This window comes from Rattus norvegicus, chromosome 6, assembly GCF_036323735.1.
Source record: "Rattus norvegicus strain BN/NHsdMcwi chromosome 6, GRCr8, whole genome shotgun sequence".
Classification (NCBI taxonomy): domain Eukaryota; kingdom Metazoa; phylum Chordata; class Mammalia; order Rodentia; family Muridae; genus Rattus; species Rattus norvegicus.
The window spans coordinates 26,209,549-26,230,421 of NC_086024.1; positions in this window are offsets into that span (position 1 = coordinate 26,209,549).

Here is a 20,873-nt window from a genome sequence, read left to right on the forward strand (position 1 = left end):
TTACAGAGCAAGAACAACAGTTTCTCAACTCTAATCGTACAGCAAAAGAGGCAAGGAAAAGAGAGATACAGAGCCAGGCACGGAGGCTCAGGACTGTAATTCAAGCACTGGGGAAGCAGGTGATTCATAAGTTTGAGGGTAACCTGGGCTACACAGTGAGACCCCCCCCCCATCTTTAAAAGAGATGGGGGAGGGTCCGGTGTGAAATGGAGCACGCAACAAGCTGGAGAACAAGGCAGACTCTCGCACAACCCATTGATGACTTCAGACAGACAGCCCCGCACAGGGAAGGGATTTGCAAATGTTACTGCAGAGCCAGCAGAAACGGCTGACGTTTTGTTGAGAATGAGAAAGGAAAGGTGGGAGGAACTTTGGAAAATGTTCTACTTTGAAGCATGTTGGGGGAGGAGGCTGCAGCTCTTGGGGATGACCTGGGTGCTCTTTGGCCCTGTTCATCAGAACACGTGATTCTTTCCTTTCTTCTTTTATTTTTTCTGGGGAGGTGTTTTGTTTGTTTGTTTGTTGTTGCCGCCGTTGCTGCTGTGGCTACCACTGCTTTTGTTTTTCAAAAACGGTTTCCCTTTATAAATCCTGGCTGTTCTGGAACTCACTCTGTAGACCAGGCTGGCTTCGAACTCAACGATATCATTCTGCCTCTGTCTCCCAAGTGCTGGGATTCAAGGCATGGGCCACCCAGATGTGATTTTTCTTAAAAAAATGAATGTGGTGGTCAAACTACAGTCTTGCAACAGTGACACCTGTCACGAGAGAGCTGGGAGGTCCTCCAAGGGGAGATCGGGAGAGGTGTTGTGTTTTTCTAACCAAGAAACATAACAACGATCTGAATTATGATTATGTATACAGAGCTGTGTAGAGCCATTTTCTAGTGATATAGAAAGCAACCAAGGTCGCAGTAGAAAGTTTAAATAGACAGCCTTTGCTTTAATATCCGAAAGGACTTTCTGGTCATCCATTTGTCCAGCAAGTGTTTACGGAGCACCTTCCTATGACCCTGCTAAGGGCTAAGGAGGCATAACAGCTCTGAACTCAACACACGAGCAACTGAACTTCAGCCATGCCCTCAAGCCGTCTTTAGTTGGGCTACACAAATCACCAGTGATTGAATTAAGCTTATGTGAGAACTCACTCTGGGTCCTTTTCTCAACATTAAATTCATGTTCATTTCATTTTATTTATGGGCAAGGAAAAAAAAAAGCTGAAGACACAATCGGGAACACAGGCCAGCAGGTGCAATTTTGCATATTTCTTTATTCAGGGCTTAGTCTGTGGTTCCCTTTCCGATGGCATGTTTTGTCTAGCTGTCTGGCCTGTAGCATGTGCTGTCCCACAAACAATTCGTCACACCGTAAGAAGTACATATTTGGGGGACAGAAAGAGCACATGCTGTATGGTAAAATGTAAATCGTCTTATCTATTAGAAAACTGGACTGTAGGTAATTTCTCAGAGCAAAGGTCATGAGCCTGCACTGAGTCACGGGTGACACCCTCTCTTGGGCAGAGTCAGCCCGGAAGACATGCTGGTTGAAAACCACAAACTGGCAATGGCTGAGGAACTCTTAATACAGTAGCAACTTCTGGATGGTTCTTTGGAGAAAACAATGTTTGGAAAAGGAAGATTTTATTACCAGATGCAGATTTTGGCAGTAGAAGCCTTAATGACGTTTGAGCTAGCACTTTGCAAAGATCTACTTTTGATTTTCTTTCCTTTCAGCGACTAGCTCCGACCAGCCGCGCTGGTGAACTGTCTTGTCAGAAAAGGATGCACTTTGGAGACTGATGGTGTTTACCTGTGGAACAAAACATGTCCAGCAACGTCAATTACCTGAGTCCACAAGATAGATTCTGCTCAGACAGAAGCAGTATTAATATGGGAGCCTCTCATCCTTCAAAATTTACTACTGGCACGAGGCAGAGCATTTTTATCTACCATAATTATAAGCTTTTGAATCAATGTGGAAGAAAAAAGCCCAAGCAGAAATATGAAGGAGGGTTATGGGTGCAGGGGGTGGCAGAAGAAAACAGTCTGGGTCCCTTGGGGGCTCGATATTCCAGAGTCATGAAGTTCTCCTGGTTTTCCATTCTCTAGAATCACTAGAAATACTGTGTTCCTGCTTTGGGTCATAAAGACAGCATTAGGGTGATTTTAGTGCAAAAGAGGGAAAGTTTTTCTTTGTGGCAAATTAATTGCAATACCAAGGAAATAGACAGCTGTTCCGGGACAGAGCCAGAGATGACAATTGCATCCCAAGGATTCTGCGTTCAGCCATGGTCAGCAGGACCCTGCCTCAGTCTCCCAGAGGAGGGGTAAAGAATATGCTTGTGTTAGAGTTCAGTCAACGGAGCAAATCTGGATTGGGTATTTACCACAGCCTTCATGCAGATTTAGAGAACTATGTGGCATAGGCAGACTTTCCAAGGCAACGCCAGTGCTTTGATCTTCTGGGGGCTCTAACATCTGTTCTTGTCATCTGCACATTCAGTGCATTCATATGCTCATGGCAAAGCTCCTAGCCGTACGAAGGACCAGCCCTCTGAGGCCCTAATGAGTTCTGTAACCCATGCAAAGCTATCAGAGCAATGACGGACGCTTACTGGGAAAGGTCTATCTCATTAACACATACTAACACAGTCCCTTGGATTCTAAAATAATCTATGCTGAACAGAAGATGTTGCTTCAGAAATGGAGCCTGAGTCTCTGGGCTCTGTGGTCTTTATATGCAGTATTCATGATTCAGGTTAGGATTGGTTTTAGTCATAGGCTACTAGCCATTACCTCCTCAAAGATTCCTCTAAGTTAAAGGAATGCTGGGTAACTCTAGCTCATGGTGCTCAAAGATTACCCTGCTTCTCTGGCTCCAGCCACAGTGAGGTGCTGGTGTTCATTTTGAGAATCTTGCCCTACAGTGGTCAGTTTTCCTCCAGAAGGGTCTCCCTGGCCTGAAGAATAACAGACTTAATGAGGTTAAGCATTCATGATACACATCTACATAAGGCATGAGAGAATACTGCTCTGTGCCTCTCTGGCTAGGTTGGTATGATCACCTCTCTCTTAGGGTGATCACACCTTCTATCGCTGGTTGACTTAGGGTGGTCACACCTTCTATCACTGGTTGACTTAGGGTGGTCACACCTTCTATCACTGGTTGACTTAGGGTGGTCACACCTTCTATCATTGGCTGACTTAGGGTGGTCACACCTTCTATCATTGGCTGACTTAGGGTGATCACACCTTCTATCATTGGCTGACTTAGGGTGATCACACCTTCTATCATTGGCTGACTTAGGGTGATCACACCTTCTATCATTGGCTGACTTAGGGTGATCACACCTTCTATCATTGGCTGATTTAGGGTGATCACACCTTCTATCATTGGCTGATTTAGGGTGATCACACCTTCTATCACTGGCTGACTTAGGGTGGTCCCATCTTCAATCACTGGCTGACTTAGGGTGATCACACCTTCTATCATTGGCTGACTTAGGGTGATCACACCTTCTATCATTGGCTGATTTAGGGTGATCACACCTTCTATCATTGGCTGATTTAGGGTGATCACACCTTCTATCACTGGCTGACTTAGGGTGGTCCCATCTTCAATCACTGGCTGACTTAGGATGATTATTACACCTTCTACCACTGTCTGACTTGATGTGATCAACTCTTCTATCATTGACTGGCTTGGTGTGATCACCTCTTTAATCATTGGCTGACTTAGGGTGATCACACCTTCTATCACTGGCTGGCTTGGTGTGATCATCTCTTCTATCACTGGCTGACTTAAGATGGTCAGCCCTTCTATCATTGTGATCACCTCTTCTATCACTGGCTGACTTTGTATGATCACACCTTCTATCAGTAGATTCAGGGTCTCAGCCCACAGTCATCTTCAGTTCAAGAGCCAAAAGATTGTGATGTTGTGATTAAAAGGCAGAGCCAGATGGCAACGTATGGATGAGAAAACTTCTCCCATGTTCAGAAAAGAGTTTTTTTTTTTTTTTTTACATTTTCTGCTGGGGTTGTGTAGCACACATACTAGGGCACATGTGTGGAGGTCAGAGGACAACTTTGCTAAGCCGGTTCTCTCTTTCCACCTTTCTGTGGGTTACCAGGTCATCAGGCCATGCAGCAAGCCACGTTACCCAGTAAGCAAGCTCAGCAGCCACAAGAGTTACTATTTTCTAAATCAAGAAAGTTTCTATGACCTTTAATGTACATGCAAAAACATTATAAAAATAAAAGCCTCACAAAACATGTACATGCATGCATGCATGTAGCAGCATTTTTTATAAGATTCCAAATTGTGGAGTGTTCATAAATAAATGTTCACAAACAGAATGTGATATACCTGTGCAATGCAATATTCTTTAACAATAAAAGAAGTAAAAAAAATTAAAAAAAAATAAAAGAAGTCAAATACTTATGTATTGTACAGTATGAATGAACTTTGAAACAGTATGCTAAATGAAAACAAAAAAAAACAGACACTCTCACACAAAGCCAGACACAGGAGGCCACACATCGTATAAATCTATATGTAATTGAATGTCTGGAATAGGCAAATTTATACAGATCAAAAGCAAGGGAGTGGTGTCCAGAGCCTTGAAGCAGAGAGTGGGGAATGGCAGCTAAGGTGAAGTCTCTCTTTTGCCTGTTAGCTATGGAGGTACCAATGTGCTTATCATCTCTTCACAGGTATCTCTCCTACCTAGAGACTGTTCATTAGTAATGACAAGGTTTGCACGGACAAACATCTTCGGTGTTCTTGAGAATATACCTAAGAAGGGAGTTGTGAGTAACACAACTTTAACTTTCTGAGAAATTGCCAAACTTTTACCAACAGGACAGCATTCGGCCATATTATTTTGGTTTCCTGGTGTTAGAGACTGAACACACCATTTCCATGTAACTAGCGATGTACGAGGAGTCAGTTTTCTACACCCATGCCCACACACTTGACTCTCTACTTGAACTTTCTTATTGTCAGGCCAGCCAGACCCTTCAGCAGGTGGAAGTGCTTGCTTTCAAGCCTGATAACCAGGGTTTGATCCCTGAAACCCACAGTGGGAAGAGAAAGGTGTGCTCTGAGCTCTACATGCTCACCTTGGTATCCTTGGCACGTGTATGCCTGTCTATCTGCCTGTCCCTCCCCACAACTGTCCCGCCCCGTGTGTGTGTGTGTGTGTGTGTGTGTGTGTGTGTGTGTGTGTAGCATCTTGGTGTGTATGAAGCGATAGTGTGATAGTTGGTGAGCTGGTTGGCATTTCCTCGGTGGCTTGTGATCTGGAACATCTTTTCAACTATTGACCATTTGAATATTGGAAAATGGTTCTGTCTAGTCTTAAATTATGTTGTCTCTCTATTACTGCATTGTAAAAATCTTTTCAATACTTTAAATAGACAATTACCAACTGTATAATTGGCAAATATCCCCCCCATTCTCTAACAGAAAACCATTTTCTATATAGTGTCCTTTGATTCACAAGCATTTTCAACCTTTGTGAAATCGGATTGACCTTTTTCGGAGGTTTTCACTTTTGGCATATCTGAGAAACCAAACCGCCATATCCGAAACCCCAAAGATTTATCTTGATCATCTCTTCTAAGAGTTTAGGTCACTAGCCTTTATGTTTAGGCCTTTGATCTGTCTTGGTTTTTTTTATATAGTGTGATGTGGGACTTCAGATCCCTCTGTCTACGTGGAGATCTGCAGATTCACCAACACCATTCTTTCCAGAAAGTTCTTCCTCTGTGAACATCTGAGGACATTCTCAGGAGTCTTAGCTCCATTCCTCCATGCCAAGCTTGAGCCGGAACCATACTGCACCGACATGAACAGCGTCGCCAGCCTCATCGTCTTTTTCCAAGACTGTTTTGGGTATTCTGAATTTAGATGGGTTCATCTTCCCTCCCCTTCACTAGCCACAGATTTGCCCCACTTCTCTATTTGTAAAACCCAGACTCTGTGCCCATGCAAAATAGGCTAAGTGGCACCTCAGTCCCCTTTCTGCTTTTCTGCCCTCTCTGTGCCTCCCAAGATAATCCTGAAATGGCTTGAAACAAGCTGGAACCCCTCAGAGTCTTGTATCCCTCATAAAGAACAAGCTTGGGCGTTTGGCCAATTATTCCCACTTGGGATGAACGCCCGTGAGAAGCTTAACTCTTTCCAGAGAATGAAAAGCAGTAGCTCATGAAACCACGAGGCTGAAGGGCGAGTGAGGCAGCAGGTGAAGAGAAGAGTCGGCCATGGGTTTGCATTTAGAAAGTAAATCGGCCGTCTCTTTTCAAAGCCATTTTTTTTTAAATCAAGCAGAAATAAAGCATCTGCAGTGTATTGCCAAAGGCAGACTCAACAGACACAGGGCTGAGGAAAATCACCATTTTATTAACATCCTTTGTAGACTCTGACAAGAAAAAAATGCACCTTTCTCCCTGTACATCGAACCCGGAGTCGATACTGCAGTCCTTTTTCTGTTGACTTCTAATATGCCTGCTTCACTAAACTAGATAGAACAAAGATTTTCAAGATTGTCACCACAATGCAAAACAAAACAAAACAAAAACAAAAAACAAACAAACAGAAAAAACAAAAACCAGCGTAAACGACCTGGGCCACAGAGGCTCAGGAACACTCTGGTAGGTCCCAAGTTTAACGGCTGTCCTGGGGTGGGGGAAGGGGACAGAGCCTGGACAAGAAGAGCCTCTTCTGCTTTGCTTGGCTTTCTTAGACGGTGCCTAATGTCCTCATGACAGCAGACACACACACACACACACACACACACACACACACACACAGCAAAAGTCCAAAAAAAACTGCCACTTGCCCTTCCTCCCAAGTCCTGCCTCACCCCCTACAGGGCTCACTCCAGTAAAGGAAGACACCACGTCCACTGGACAGCCCTGTTCCAAGGGGCCCTGACTTGGGGCAGCCACACAGCCTCTGTCCTTCTACTCTCTATTACAAACAGTCCTCTGGAAATTTTAAGATGAAGATAACTCCCGATGAAGAGCTTCAGTCAGGAGAGACTGGCCGTGTGTGAGGGCAGAACGCATTAGGAGATAAGGGAACACTATAAAGCCCAGATTGGCTTCGTACGGTATTAAAATGAGCACAGCTCAACTTGTAAATACATTCCTCAAATGGCAAGCCAAGTTCAAGCAGAGTCTAACGTGAGATGGGAAATTTAATATGATCATGGGCTCCCTGAAAGTGAAAGAAAATATGTAACGGGGGTTACTGTTGCAATCCCAGCTGTAAAATCAGGACTGACTTAGAGGTGGGGGGAACGGGTGTATTTTTAGACTGTGTTTCAGAGGCCATCCAATAATATGGCAAATCCCGGGATCAGATGATGTCAAAAAAGCTGGCCAAAAGAATGAGCAGATGTGATACTAAACTCGCCACAGGCGTGTCTCATTATTAGAATATTCTGGAATAGCTAAGAGAGGTCAGCAGAGGTACCGACCATGTAGTATTTCACAGTAGCTGTACAATTCCACAGGCTTGCGCCTTTGTGTCTCAATTTTTCCGCCTGAAATTTTTAAAGGTTCCCTTTTTTCCTCCTGGCTTTGATAGTCACATGGGGTCTCCCCTGCAGTGTGGGGTGACTGGCTCCCAGAGGCAATAACCCTTCCATCCACGCTCGTCACCTCTCCTCAACTCTGGCCTCAACCTCACCCATGAAATTTTTCCTTGGGAGTTCACTTTTCTTTACCCTTTTGAAAAAAAAATCACACTTCTAGAGAACAGGTCAAGTGAGCATGACTCCCCCAGTGCAAAGCCTGCTTGGGAATGACCTTCAACTGTGGGTGTCAATCATTCCAGGACCCTAAATAGTTGCTTATTCTTCAACTCCACAGGGGACCATCAGCCCGAGATGGATGGGGCCCACAGTAAAGTTTTAAATTAAGCATAAACCATAGATCTACTTCAGTATTACCTAGAGAAGGGTCTAGAATGATTCTCCCAACTATTGATCCCTGGTGACAGAGGCTATACATTTAGATACAGTTCTACTAAGACACAATGATTTTAAGGTTAGCACACCCACCGAGAAGGTTCAAAGTTATCCTGTCTAAACTTGTCGCTAGTTACTAAAATGTGACCAGTGTTAACCAAAGAACTGTATCACAAATTTTACTTAATGTCAGTTTATTTAAAATAGAAACACTATAAATTGTTTTAATTGAAGTTACAACTCTGCTGATCATTCACTACTCCACTTGATTTTAAGTTAATATTTAACGTTATGGTATACGCATTGGCCCACAGATCTCCAGCATTCCCCAATAACTTAAAAATTGTTGACCACTTGGTAAGACAATATTTTGAACACGCCGTAATAAATAAAATATATTAGCTGTGATAGCATTGCCAACTTGACAGAGTCTAGGTTCAGCTAAGAGACAAGCCTTCAGGAACACTGTGAGGGATTATCTAGGGTAAGTTAGCCTCGGGGTTGGGGGGGGGAGAGGGTACCTCTGGGAGATTTTCTGAGAAGACCAACCACTGTGAGTGGTACTATTCACTAGGCTGAGTTCAAGACTGTATGAAACAGGGAGGAGGGCGGCAATGGGGGGAGGGTTGGGAGGGGAACACCCATAAGGAAGGGGAGGGGGGAGGGGGATGTTTGCCCGGAAACCGGGAAAGGGAATAACACTCGAAATGTATATAAGAAATACTCAAGTTAATAAAAAAAAAAAAAAAAGACTGTATGAAACAGAGGAAGTGAACAGAGATCCAGCAGTGATCCACACTGTCCTACCGTAGATGCCATGTGTGACTCACTGCTTCAAGGTTCGCTGCTTTGGCTTCCCAACCGTGGAGGAACTGCAGCAAGACCATAACCCAAATAAACCTTTCTCTATAAATTTGCCTTTCTTCGGCATTTTATTGCAACAACTAGAAGCATGAGATAATGTTTAAATTAATATGTCCTTTTGCTATCTTAATGTAGAAGTTAGCGTACTTTACATGCAGCTTATACAATCTTCTTTTGTATGGCCCCGGTCATCAGAATAATTGAAGATCTCTAACCCAGGGGCAGCAGAACTGTGGCCTGGAGCAGAGGAAGAGAGGGTGGGGCACAAGCGTTACAGTTTCCATTGCTTCTTTGGTTCTTATTGAGAGGATTGGTTTCTTTCAAATAGCTGAGGAAACAAAAATGTTTAAAGCTTACGGTTTTAATTGTGAGGTGATAAGGGTTAGAGGGAAGGCATTCTCACATTGCTATCTGTCCCTGTGATGGTTTGCATATGCTTGGCCCAGGGAGTGGCACTATTAGAAGGTGTGGCCTTGTTGGAGGAAGTGTGTCACTGTGGGGTGGGCTTGGAGACCCTACACCTAACTGCCTGAGGATGCTCAGTCTGCTCTTGGCTTCCTTCGGGTGAAGATGTAGAACTCAGCTCCTCCTGCACCATGCCTGCCTGGACTCTGCCATGCTCCTGCCTTGATAATAGACTGAACCTCTGAACCTGTAAGCCAGCCCCACTTAAATGTTGTCCTTATAAGAGTCGCCTTGGTCATGGTGTCTGCTTATAGCAATAAAACCCTAAGACAGCCCCTTCCCCTAAAATTACATTCTTAAACTAAGAAGCAAATACTTGGAGTGGGGGCTGGGGAGATGGTTCAGTCAGTAAAGTCCTTGCTGCATAAGAAGCGGACGTAAGTTCAGATCCCCAGCATACACATAAAAGGAGGAGCTAACTTTGTAGCATGGAGACCCATCTGTAACCACCGCAGTTGGGGCAGGATGACATGGGAGGAGCTTTGTAAAGCAGGCGAGCATAAGACATAAGCTAAGAACCTGGGACTCTGTTTGGCCTGGGCCATGTGCACGCCTCTCTCTAATCATGCACTTGGTGTTACCTGCGTGTACTATGCACACACACCCCTCTCTGCATCAATCTGCACTCGTATTCCTCTCTGAACTATGGAATAAGATATTCCTCTCCTTAACAGACACCAAATTTAGATGCTCTGTTTGACTGTATTCTGGTTATGTCCCAACACTGGGGAAGGGGCAGGAGATCCAGTCTAGACTGGTTTAAGGTACATACAAAATAAGGCAAACCGTGTTCTCCAAATGAACATTTAGATAGAATTTGCTGTTTGCCCGTTATGCCCACACTTATCCCCCAATACCACAATCTGCATGACTCCAGGCTGCAGCCCTCTGATACTCTGACTTCCAAAGACTTCTTCATTTTGAAAGGGGCACAAGATCCTGAAGAGTGCCTGGTGCAGTCATTCTCCTCATGGCTGCAACAAAACACATGAGAGCAGGGCCCATCACAGCAGAGAGGCAGAAAGACAAGAACGTGAAGCAGATGGTCACATGGTAGTCAGGAGGCAAACTGTCTCCTGCTCAGTCCAGGGCCTCAGCCATTGAAGCTGCTGCCCTCAGACAGTGTGTCCCTCCCCACTTCAGTTAACCTATGTAGACAGATACTCACAGAAAGACACCCATGATGCTTGTCTCATCATGATTCTAAACCCTGTGTACTTGACAATCGAGTATTAGTCATGACATCCAGTGACTCTAGGAGCATACTCTGTCTCCTCCCGAGCGTTTCCCTACGGTCACCCTAGGACAATGTTCAGCAGCCAGCTGCTATTGGTTGATCCCTTAGGAGATTTATCTTATCCTCTCTGTCCTTCATTCTTTACATGAGTTTGCTCTAATATGAAGGCTTCCTCTATCTCTGTGGGATGACAGCTAAGATTCTGGCCTCTGAAGTCAAACTACCCAGACTCCAGCTTTAAACCATGGTAGCTATATTGCCTGAAATTGGGAGTCATATTGCTTAACCTTTGAAGTCACAGTTTTCTTATTTGTTTAAAAAAAGAGAGAGAAGACGAGACCATGCCATCCGAACAACCAACACTGCCTGAAACACACCAGCACACAGACTCACGAACATTGTATGTTGGGAAATGCAGTGTTACTGCCGTCCTTACCAAGGATGATTTAATTATGTAAAACAAAAACTTAAGAGTCTCCATTGTCCTTCTTCAGCATGGTGAGAATTAAATTAGTTTGGATTGTGTTAGAATGCTAGGTTTGGTGGGGGCTGGGGGAATAGGTACAGGAGTGAAGCCCCGAGGGCCAACAGAAAAAAATGGAAATAGGCAACCTCGGGAGATAGGAGGTGGGAGGACCCTCTAGGATGTACCAGAGACCTGGGAGGTGAGAGATGCTCAGGACTCAAGAGAGGGACCTTGGATGAAATGCCCTACAGTGGGGTGAGGGAACTTGTAGAGTCCATCTCCTGTGTAAAGACAGGACATTAAGTTGAGAGACAACCCAGAATTGTTCCTATCTAAAAAAAACAAAAAACAAAAAACAAACAAACAAACAAACAAAAAACTGCAGGGACAAAAATGGAGAAGAGACTGAGGGAAAGGAGGTCCAGTGACAGGCCCTAATTGGGATCCAACTCAAGAGGAGGCTCCAAGGCCTTCCACTGTTACTGATGCTATGGTGGGCTTACAGACAGGAGCCTAGCGTGGCTGTCCACTGAGAGGCCCAACAAGCAGCTCAAAGAGTCAGATGCAGATACTTACATCCAACTGTTAGACTAAAGTCGGGGACTCCTGTGGTTGAATTAGGGGAAGGCTGGAACAAGTTAAGGAGAGCAGTCCTGTAAGAAGACCAGCAGCCTCAATTAACCTGGACCCCAAGATCTCTCAGATCATGCAGCATACGTTATTTGGTCTGAGGCCCCGACACACATACAGCAGAGGCTGCCTGGTCTGGCCTCAGTGAGAGAAGATGCACCAACCTTCAAAAGCCTGGAGGCCCCAGGGAGTGAGGAAGTTTGGTGGGGTGGGAGTCAGGGGCTCTCTTGGAGATGGGGGGAGGAGGAATGAGATAAGGAACAGCCAGAGGGCAGACCAGGAGGGGGATAACGACTGGACTGCAAAAAAACGTTTAAAGAATGAAAAAAAAAGAACGCTGGGGTTTAAAACTTGCTGTTCGGGACTGGAGAGATGATTGAGCGGTTAAGAGTACCTGCTTTCAGAGGTGGCTCACAACTTTCTAAACTCCCAGGGAACCTGATGCCCTCTTCTGGCTTCTGTGGGCACCAAGAATGTACATGATATGCGTACATACATGCAGGCAAGCACCCATACACGTAAACTAAAAATTAAATCTATAACAATATGAAAAACTTTGCGTTGCTGGCTTGGTTTTCATTTTAAAAAGATGTTAGATGGGTTTTTGCCTGGAGGTAAGGGCCCCCAAAATGCTTTTCATGTTGTGTAATTCTGTGACGTGGCAATTATGATCAGCAACGACTCCTACAAACCAAAATATATGTGAACTCTGAAAAATGTTAAAGATATTCTGTGTCTTTCCATATCAACTATTCAACCAGGACTTAATAATTCTTCTTGTAATGAAAACAAAACAAACACATCCATTTCATTAGTATACAAATTAGCTTTCATCTTTATTAAATGATGAGATTCTACATATACCAAAATATGTTTTAAAATGTTTGACTGCACACCTGTTTTATAGACATGTATGCCCAATGTTGAATAAAAAATGGAAAAAAAATAAAAAAATAAAAATAAAAAAAATGGAAGTTGTGGGGCACGGAGGAAGAAGTCATGAGTAGAAAAAGTTTTAAAAGCCCTGAACTAAATCACCATAGTATGGTGGCTGGGACAAAGTAGGGAACAAATTCTATGAGAACTCTTCCAATAATTAATAATACTCGTTGTTCTTATTCATCATATCCTTCTCAGTCTTATTTTCTAATATGGCCAGTAGAACCATTACAACCGGTATCTTGATGTCAGAGGATACTGTAGAGACAAAACGAGACAGTAGGTTCAAAAGGGTATCAAAATGGATCGGGGCAGTAAACATCTAAGGTACCTTTGCTACAGTTAGTAAGTAAATCACAGTTGAAAGCGTCGAGTCTCGTGGTGAGCTTAGTGGACTAGCCCTGATTAGTAAGTGCCTGACTGAGATGTTGGTACAGAGCCCAGAGGAGGTACCATGAAGGAGAAGGAAGAGGGGGAGCTGTGGAAATGACACACTCCCTGTTGCAGGGAGAAAAGAACAGTAGAACAGTGGACCTTGCAGAGCACCAAGGGAAGTGACACAGGTCATCAAGAGAAGGGGTTTGCTTACCATGGAGACCCCTGTCACTCAAAAGCAGCAGCACTCAGGTCTGGTGGCAGTCCATGAACTTGGGATAGCAAGCTCTTAGTCCCCACAGTTTATACTCTGATGTAAAATCGGAAGTTAAGACTAGCTGAGTAAGATGATTTCGCAGCTGTTTGGAGAGCAACCTGGCCAACTGAGGTTCTGAACACGATGAACCCATCTGCCCAGAAGAGAGGAAAAGCCACAGCTAAGAGCCCATCACGGACACCCAGACTCTGTCCCAGGGGCTTTTGGTTCTACGTTCTCAGGCTGGAATACATGTATTCCCACAGATATGGGAAACCGAGAGTGAGATTCAAGAGTACGATCCCAGAGGTCTGAAGAAAGGCCGTGTAAGAAAGGCCAGCTGCTGTTTCCTGTGTCCTAAGTTGCTCCTGGCTCCTGGTAAGGTTACTCCAAAGTTCGCTTTTCTTCCTATGCTTTGCCTCCAGAACCCTCAGTCTTCCGGGGCTAACTTCCCTAACTTCCACGACTTTCATGGAGAACAATGAAATGAGTGTTGGACACGCCCACCGCTCTCCACCCACTCCTACCACAGGTATATCCTACCATTGCAGGAGGCAGAGCCCAGTATCTCAAACTCAGGGCCTCTTACCCTCACCTGGTGATAAGTAGCTTATTCTAGACCCCCACAGTTGGGAGAGCAAGAGCATGTGCGTCCTAAATTCCTCTCTGAATTCGCCTTTGCCCAGTTTCAAATTTTAATAGCTATCTCGTTCCAAAGTTGGCCGCTAAGCCACGTTCTCTGAGCTGGGGGAAGCGGGTACTTCAGGCATTTTATGGGTCCTGTGGGTCCTCCGATTGTCCATCAGTTGAGCTGTGAACACGGGCTGATACGTCATAAATGTCAACTGCGGGGAAAGCACTGGACGCACTGGCCCTTTTCAGAATTCTTTCACAGTGACTTGGAGGAAACACCCTCTGGTTCCAGCTTAGTGGCTGGCACCCGGCCTTTCACGTGGCTCTTGAAGCACAACAGCCTTTGGGCCTTTGCAATTCTCTTCTTCACTCTTGCTTGTACTGCCCAGATCATGATGCCTTGCCTGTAGAATGCAGTCTTAAAAACCAGTAGCGACTGGATATACACACACAATAACACTTTTCTTTTATTAAGGTTTAATAAGACTTTTCTTTTAGATGAAAAGAACCTTGCTTTTTTTTTTAATTTAATTTTATTTTATTTTTATTTCCCGTACGGTTTTCTGTGGTAGCTGTAACAAATTACTGCAAGCTTGGCAATTTAAGACAACACACTTATTCTCTTCCCGTTCTGGATGTCAGAGCCTAAAACTAGTTTTGCTGGGTCCAAATTCAGGCCATGGGGGTGACATTCCCTCTGGAGGCTCTGGGGACAATCCTTCTCTTGTCTTTCCCACATTCTAAAGTCCTCTGCCTTGCATTCCTGGGATCCTGGCCACTTCCTCCATATTTAAAGGAAGCTTTTGTTTCAATACCTTACCTTTCTCTCTCCTGGGCCAATTGTCATTGAACACGACCAGACGCTCCAGCAATATCTCATCATCGAAAAATCCTCATAATCATATCCGCATCCTTGGCATCTTAAGTAACATTCATGGATTCCAGGCATTGGAGACCATGACTTAGACTACCTCAATGACAGGTGGAAGGTACCCAATAGCAAATGCCCCTGTGTAGAGCTGTCACCTCTGCTCAACATGATCTGTCTAGAGTGAGGCCAGTAGTGATCGCCCTCAGAGCCTCGCAAGATGAGGGGCTATTAGCATTAGGAGGTCTGTGGGTCTCCCTCACTCAATGTCTGAAGAGGCTCATGACCCTTCATAAGATGTCTGCCAGGCCCGACCCTCTCTGAAGCTATGATAGCACTCTGGCTGGGGGAAGGGGCCCAGACTCTTCACATCATTCATGCACATTCATAATGCACATCATTCATGGGGCTTCCTCAGTGACACAGCTTCATAAGGAATTTGGAGGTGCCATTCATGGGACTAAGAACTTCCTTTTGGGCCAGGGAGATGGCTCAGCAACTAAGTGTGAATAGTGTTCATGCAGAAAATCTAGGTTCAATTTTATTGAACACACACACACACACACACACACACACACACACACACACTTTAACAAAAATCTTTTAAAAAGTTTTTAATTTCCAATTTTAAACCAACTTCCTCTTATTCCTAATTTTTAGAAGAATGGCATTACTGTTGTTCATTTGTAAGTTATGGAAAGGCATATGATTTTATCTTTTTCCATAATCGAACTTATTTCTTTTATAAAAATTATTGCATGAAAAACTTGGTCAGGATCTAATCTTAGTACACTGTGTCTCCATTTTGGAAAAGGCATGCGTTCAGGGAAGAATGTTTTCTATGAAGTTTGCTCCTGACCAGGACTGGCAGTTATAAGAACAAAATATTAGGTTTTTGTCATAAAAAGCAATTGAGTTTCACCACTTTTAACTTTCACTGAGGGGATCGGAGTCATCACTGTTAGTGTGTGCTTGAATGCTTATAACGTTCAGGACTCAGTCCTAAATGGAACATGATAGATAGATAGATAGATAGATAGATAGATAGATAGATAGATAGATAGATAGATAGATAGATAGATATCTGGTGCACCCCACTCCAAGGTTTAGAGATCACTGATGAACAGGGTCTAAAAGTGTGTAGCCCAGACAGCACGCACAAAACTCATGTGACCCCAAATCAGATCAAATCTCCGCATGGGGACAGAAGTCGGTCATGAAACCTCACCCCCTACTGTGAAGCTATTATGTGGTTTTAGGGGCTGGGAGAGAGAGAGGGTTTTAAAAGTGTAGCCCGTGGTATGTTAACTGCTTCAGTGTGAAATCACACACCCAGGAGTATTGGGCCAGCATAAACTGATCTTGATGGGAGAAGGAAGAGGGAGGGAGCAAGGGAAGGAGAGAGGGAGGGAGGAAAGAGAAGAAAAGAGAAAGAGAAATAAAATTTGGTGGGTGTGGAAGTGGGGTGAATTCGGGGAAAGTTCGTGGTAAATATGATTAAAAAGTGTTTAAAATTCTCAAGGAACTAATAAGATATGAATCAAAGATTGTGAGAAAAGATGAACGTGGGTTACATTTCTTACACTATCAAAGGGCTCTGTGGGACAGTGGGCAGAGACATTTGCCTGTGGGTTTGTAAGTTCCATCTGTTTTCCAACAGACAGATAGGAACTAATTTACACCTTACACTAAGAGAAATCTCACTGAATCGTACAAATAACTCAACTGTCACTCTTGGTAAAGGTGTAGCTTTGTGGGTTCATTTCCTTTTTTTCTATTAGTCTTAGTAATGGTTATCAATTCATTTTAAAACACAAACGTAAGTCAAGCTAACATACTAGTAGACAAAATATCTTACCCCACTTCAACCACTAGACCGTCTCAATGACCTGAAAGCCACATTTGGCTTTGGAACCTCAGGATTTCTGTGCCTTGGTGGGCCACTCCAAGACAATCCTTTAAAGAGCTAAACATGGCCTCCAGCCCCTGGATGTCCCTTTCATCTCTTGATGGGTTTCCACTCACAGGGGCACATCAGCCCACAAGAACCAGGTCCCAGACTTGTCTCCAAATAGTTAAATTACTTCATCAATAGTACTTGTGCCCTTAGGCAAACCAAGGGAAAGTGAATGGGCAGGCCTGGATCTGGACAGGTAATTCAGGAAACCAGGTAAGCAGATTATGAACTAGAACAGGACTTCTTGATAAAGAAAAAGAAAAATAACCAAAAAAAAAAACCAAAAACAAAAACAAACAAAACAACAACAACAACAACAACAACAACAACAAAAACAGGATGACAAAAACCATTCTCAACAATAAAATCTCAACAATAAAAGAACTTTAGGGGAACCATCATCCTTGATCTCAATCTATACTACCTAGCAATAGTTATAAAAACCGTAGGGTATTATAACAGAGAGAGGCAGGTAGATAGTAGAATAAAAATAAAGACCCAGAAATTAACCCATACACCTTTGGTCACTTGATCTTTGATGAAGAACCTAAAACCATCCAGTGGAAAAGAGACAGCATTTTCAACAAATGGTGCTGGTTCACCTGGTGGTCTGCATGTAGAAGAATGCAAATCAATCCATTCTCCTTTTCTCTTTTTTTTAATTGATCACTTTTTTATGTTATCCCCATTCCCAGTTTCCTGTCCGTAAACCCCCAATCCCATCCCCCCTCACCCTGTTTCTATGAGAGTATCCCCCACAACCACCCACCCCTTCCCACTTCCCTGCCCAGACATTCCCCTACACTGGAGCATCAAGCCTTGACAGAACTAAGGGCTGTTCCTCCCATTGGTGCCCAACAAGTTCATCCCCTGGAACATATGCAGGTAGAGCCCTGAGTCAGTCCATGTGTACTCTTTGGATGGTGGTTTAGTACCTGGGAGCTCTGGTTGGTTGGTATTGTTGTTTTTATGGGATTGCAAACCCCTTCAGCTCCTTCAATCCTTTCTCTAACTCCTCCAATGGGGACCACGTTCTCAGTTCAATGATTGTCTGTGAGTGTCCACCTCTGTATTTCACAGGCTCTGGCTGAGCCTCTCAGGAGACACCAATATCAGGCTTCTGTCAACATGCACTTCTAGACATCAGCAATATTGTCTGATTGGGGTGGTTGTATGTATATGTGCTGGATCCCCAGGTGGGGCAGTCTCTGGATGGCCTTTCCTTCAGTCTCTGCTCCACACTTTGTCTCCGTTTTTCCTCCTATGAATATTTTTGTTCCCTCTTCTAAGAAGGACTGAAGCATCCACACTTCTTCTTGAGCTTCATGTGGTCTGGGGATTGTATCTTATGTAATCTGAGCTTTTAGGCTAATACCCACTTATCAGTGAGTTCATACTGAAAGGAAAATTATACAGATTTAAGTTTTAAAAATATAAAATTAAAAAAATAAGTTTCAAGATTCACAGACTTAGGGCTAAACACTGTAAAAAACAAGTTCAGGCAAGTCCAGGCATGATGGGGCCTGCCCTGCCGCTAAGACTAACAGACCATAAAGATAAAGAAAAGTAATACAGGAACCAGCCCAAGCTATCAGGACTGACTCATAAACCATCTGGCAGGAGGGCATCTCCCCCAGCTTACTCAAAGTCAAACTTTAACCAGATGTCCTTCAAACCCTGATAAGCCCCTGGCTTCTAAAATCCTGTACACTCCAGTCCACACGTACTCTTCTGCTGTGTTGTAATCTCACTGCTATGTTTGAATGAGCCAATCACTTATAGCCGCGCCGACTCTCCCCATCCCCCTGTTCCTCACCCTATAAAAACCCCTTGCTTCTGTCTCCTGCATGGGATATGTGTCGGCCCAGAGATCTCCGTAATAGATCTCCGTAATAAACCTCGCCTTTGCATATTACATCCAAAATGGTCTCTCTGTGTCTAGGGTCCGAGATTTCCCAAGACTTGAGTAAGGGTCTCTCTCTTCGGGGATCTTTCAATACCATGTGTGACTTTTTTTGTGATTGAGTTACCTCACTCAGGGTGATATTTTCTAGTTCCATCCATTTACCTATGAATTTCATGATGTCATTGCTTTTAATAACTGAGTAATAATCCATTGTGTAAATGTATCACATTTTCTGTATCCATTCCTCTGTTGAAGGACATCTGGGTTCTTTCTAGCTTCTGGCTATTATAAATAAGGCTGCTATGAACATAGTAGAGCACGTGTCTTTGTTATATGTTGGAGCATCTTTTAAGTATATGCCCAGGAGTGGTATAGCTGTGACCTCAGTTAGTACTATGTCTAATTTTCTGAGGAACCTCCAGACTGATTTCCAGAGTGGTTGTAACAGCTTTAATCCCACCAACAATGGAGGAGTGTTCTCTTTCTCTACACCTCACCAGCATCTGGTGTCACCTGAGTTTTTGATCTTAGCCATTCTGACTAGTGTGAGGTGGAATCTCAGGGTTGTTTTGATTTGCATTTCCCTGATGATTAAGGATGTTGAACATTCCTTTAGGAACTTCTCAGCCATTCGATATGGATATTCCTCAGTTGAGAATTCTTTGTTTAGCTCTGTTCCCCATTTTTAATAGGGTTATATGGCTCTCTGGAATCTAACTTCTTGAATTCTTTATATATATATTGGATATTAGCTCTCTATCTAATGTAGGATTGGGAAAGATCTTTTCCCAATCTGTTGGTTGCCATTCTTTCCTAAAGATGGTGTCCTTTGCCTTACAGAAGTTTTGCAATTTTATAAAGTCCTGCTGCTGACAATTGGGAATTAATGTAAATCAACAGTCAGTGCTTTTACAGGGACAGCTTACAGCCCTTGGTGTTATGACCCTCGGGCATCGCAATAGTTGGTCTGTGCTTCTATCACATCACAAGCAGCACTCCCAGTCCCGGGCGGAGACGAAGCAGGTGTTGCTCTCCTTGGCAAGAGACAATCCCTCAGCCCAAATCTGGTTCAGCCTCCACGAGAAGTAGTTAGCCAAAGACGGGCAACTCTTTGAGACCAATACTCACCTAAGATAGGGGCTCTGAAACTGGCAGAGATTCCCAGAGATGAGCAAGGGATTGACACCCCCAAAGTGTCCTAAGATAGGCACTACTTAAAAAATAAAAAAGGGGAACTTGTTGGACCCTCCTGGGCCCCACCTGTATTTGACCCTTGCTGAGCCTTGCTGATGCCTGTGGAAGCCTTTTGTTCCTAGCAAAGGAACACCCTGACCTTTCTGTTTGCCCTGGGCAGTACACCTCAGTGGTACACCTGGGCTGAAACACTGTTAAATCAGTTCCTGTTTGTTCCTGTTTCCTTGTTCCTGAGGGCATAAGCCTGTTTTTCCACTGTGCTTTCTGGATTCCTCCACCCAGTGAACTCGGGGTATATATTCTGTAAACCTCAGTGAGCGATTTGGCAATTGTGCAACATGAATGACTCGAGTATGTCTTTTTGTTAAACCTCGCAGGCCTACACCCAGTTCTCGGTACCATGACGGCCCGGGTGCCAACAAAGTCCCATTTGATTTTAGAGCATAAGACATTAGTATTCTGCTCAGGAAATTTTCCACAGTGCCCATGTGTTCGAGCTTTTCCCCGCTTTTTATTCTAATAGTTTGAGTATATCTGGTTTTATCTGGAGATCCTTGATCCATTTGGACTTGAGCTTTTGTACAGGGTGATGAAAATGAATCAATTCAAATTTTCTACTTGCTGACTGGCAGTTGAACCAGCACAATTTGTTGAAAAAGCTATCTTTTCTTCCACTGGATGGTTTTAGCTTCTTTTCAAAGATCAAGTGACCATAGGTGTGTGGGTTCATTTCTGGGTCTTCAATTCTATTACATTGGTCTATCTGTCTGTCTCTGTACCAATACCATACATTTTTTTTTTATCACTACTACACTGTAATACAGCTTGAGGTCAGGGATGGTGATTTCCCCCAGAAGTTCTTTTATTGTTGAGGATAGTTTTTGCTATCCTGTGTTTTTTGTTATTTCAAATAATTTGCAAATTGTTCTTTCTAGCTCTATGAAGGATTGAGTTGGAATTTTGATGGGGATTGCATTGAATCTGTAGATTGCCTTTGGCAAGATAGCCACTTTTACAATATTAATCCTGCCAATCCAAGAGCATGGGAGATCTTTCCATCTTCTAAGATCCTTCTTTAATTTCTTTCTTCAGAGACTTGAAGTTCT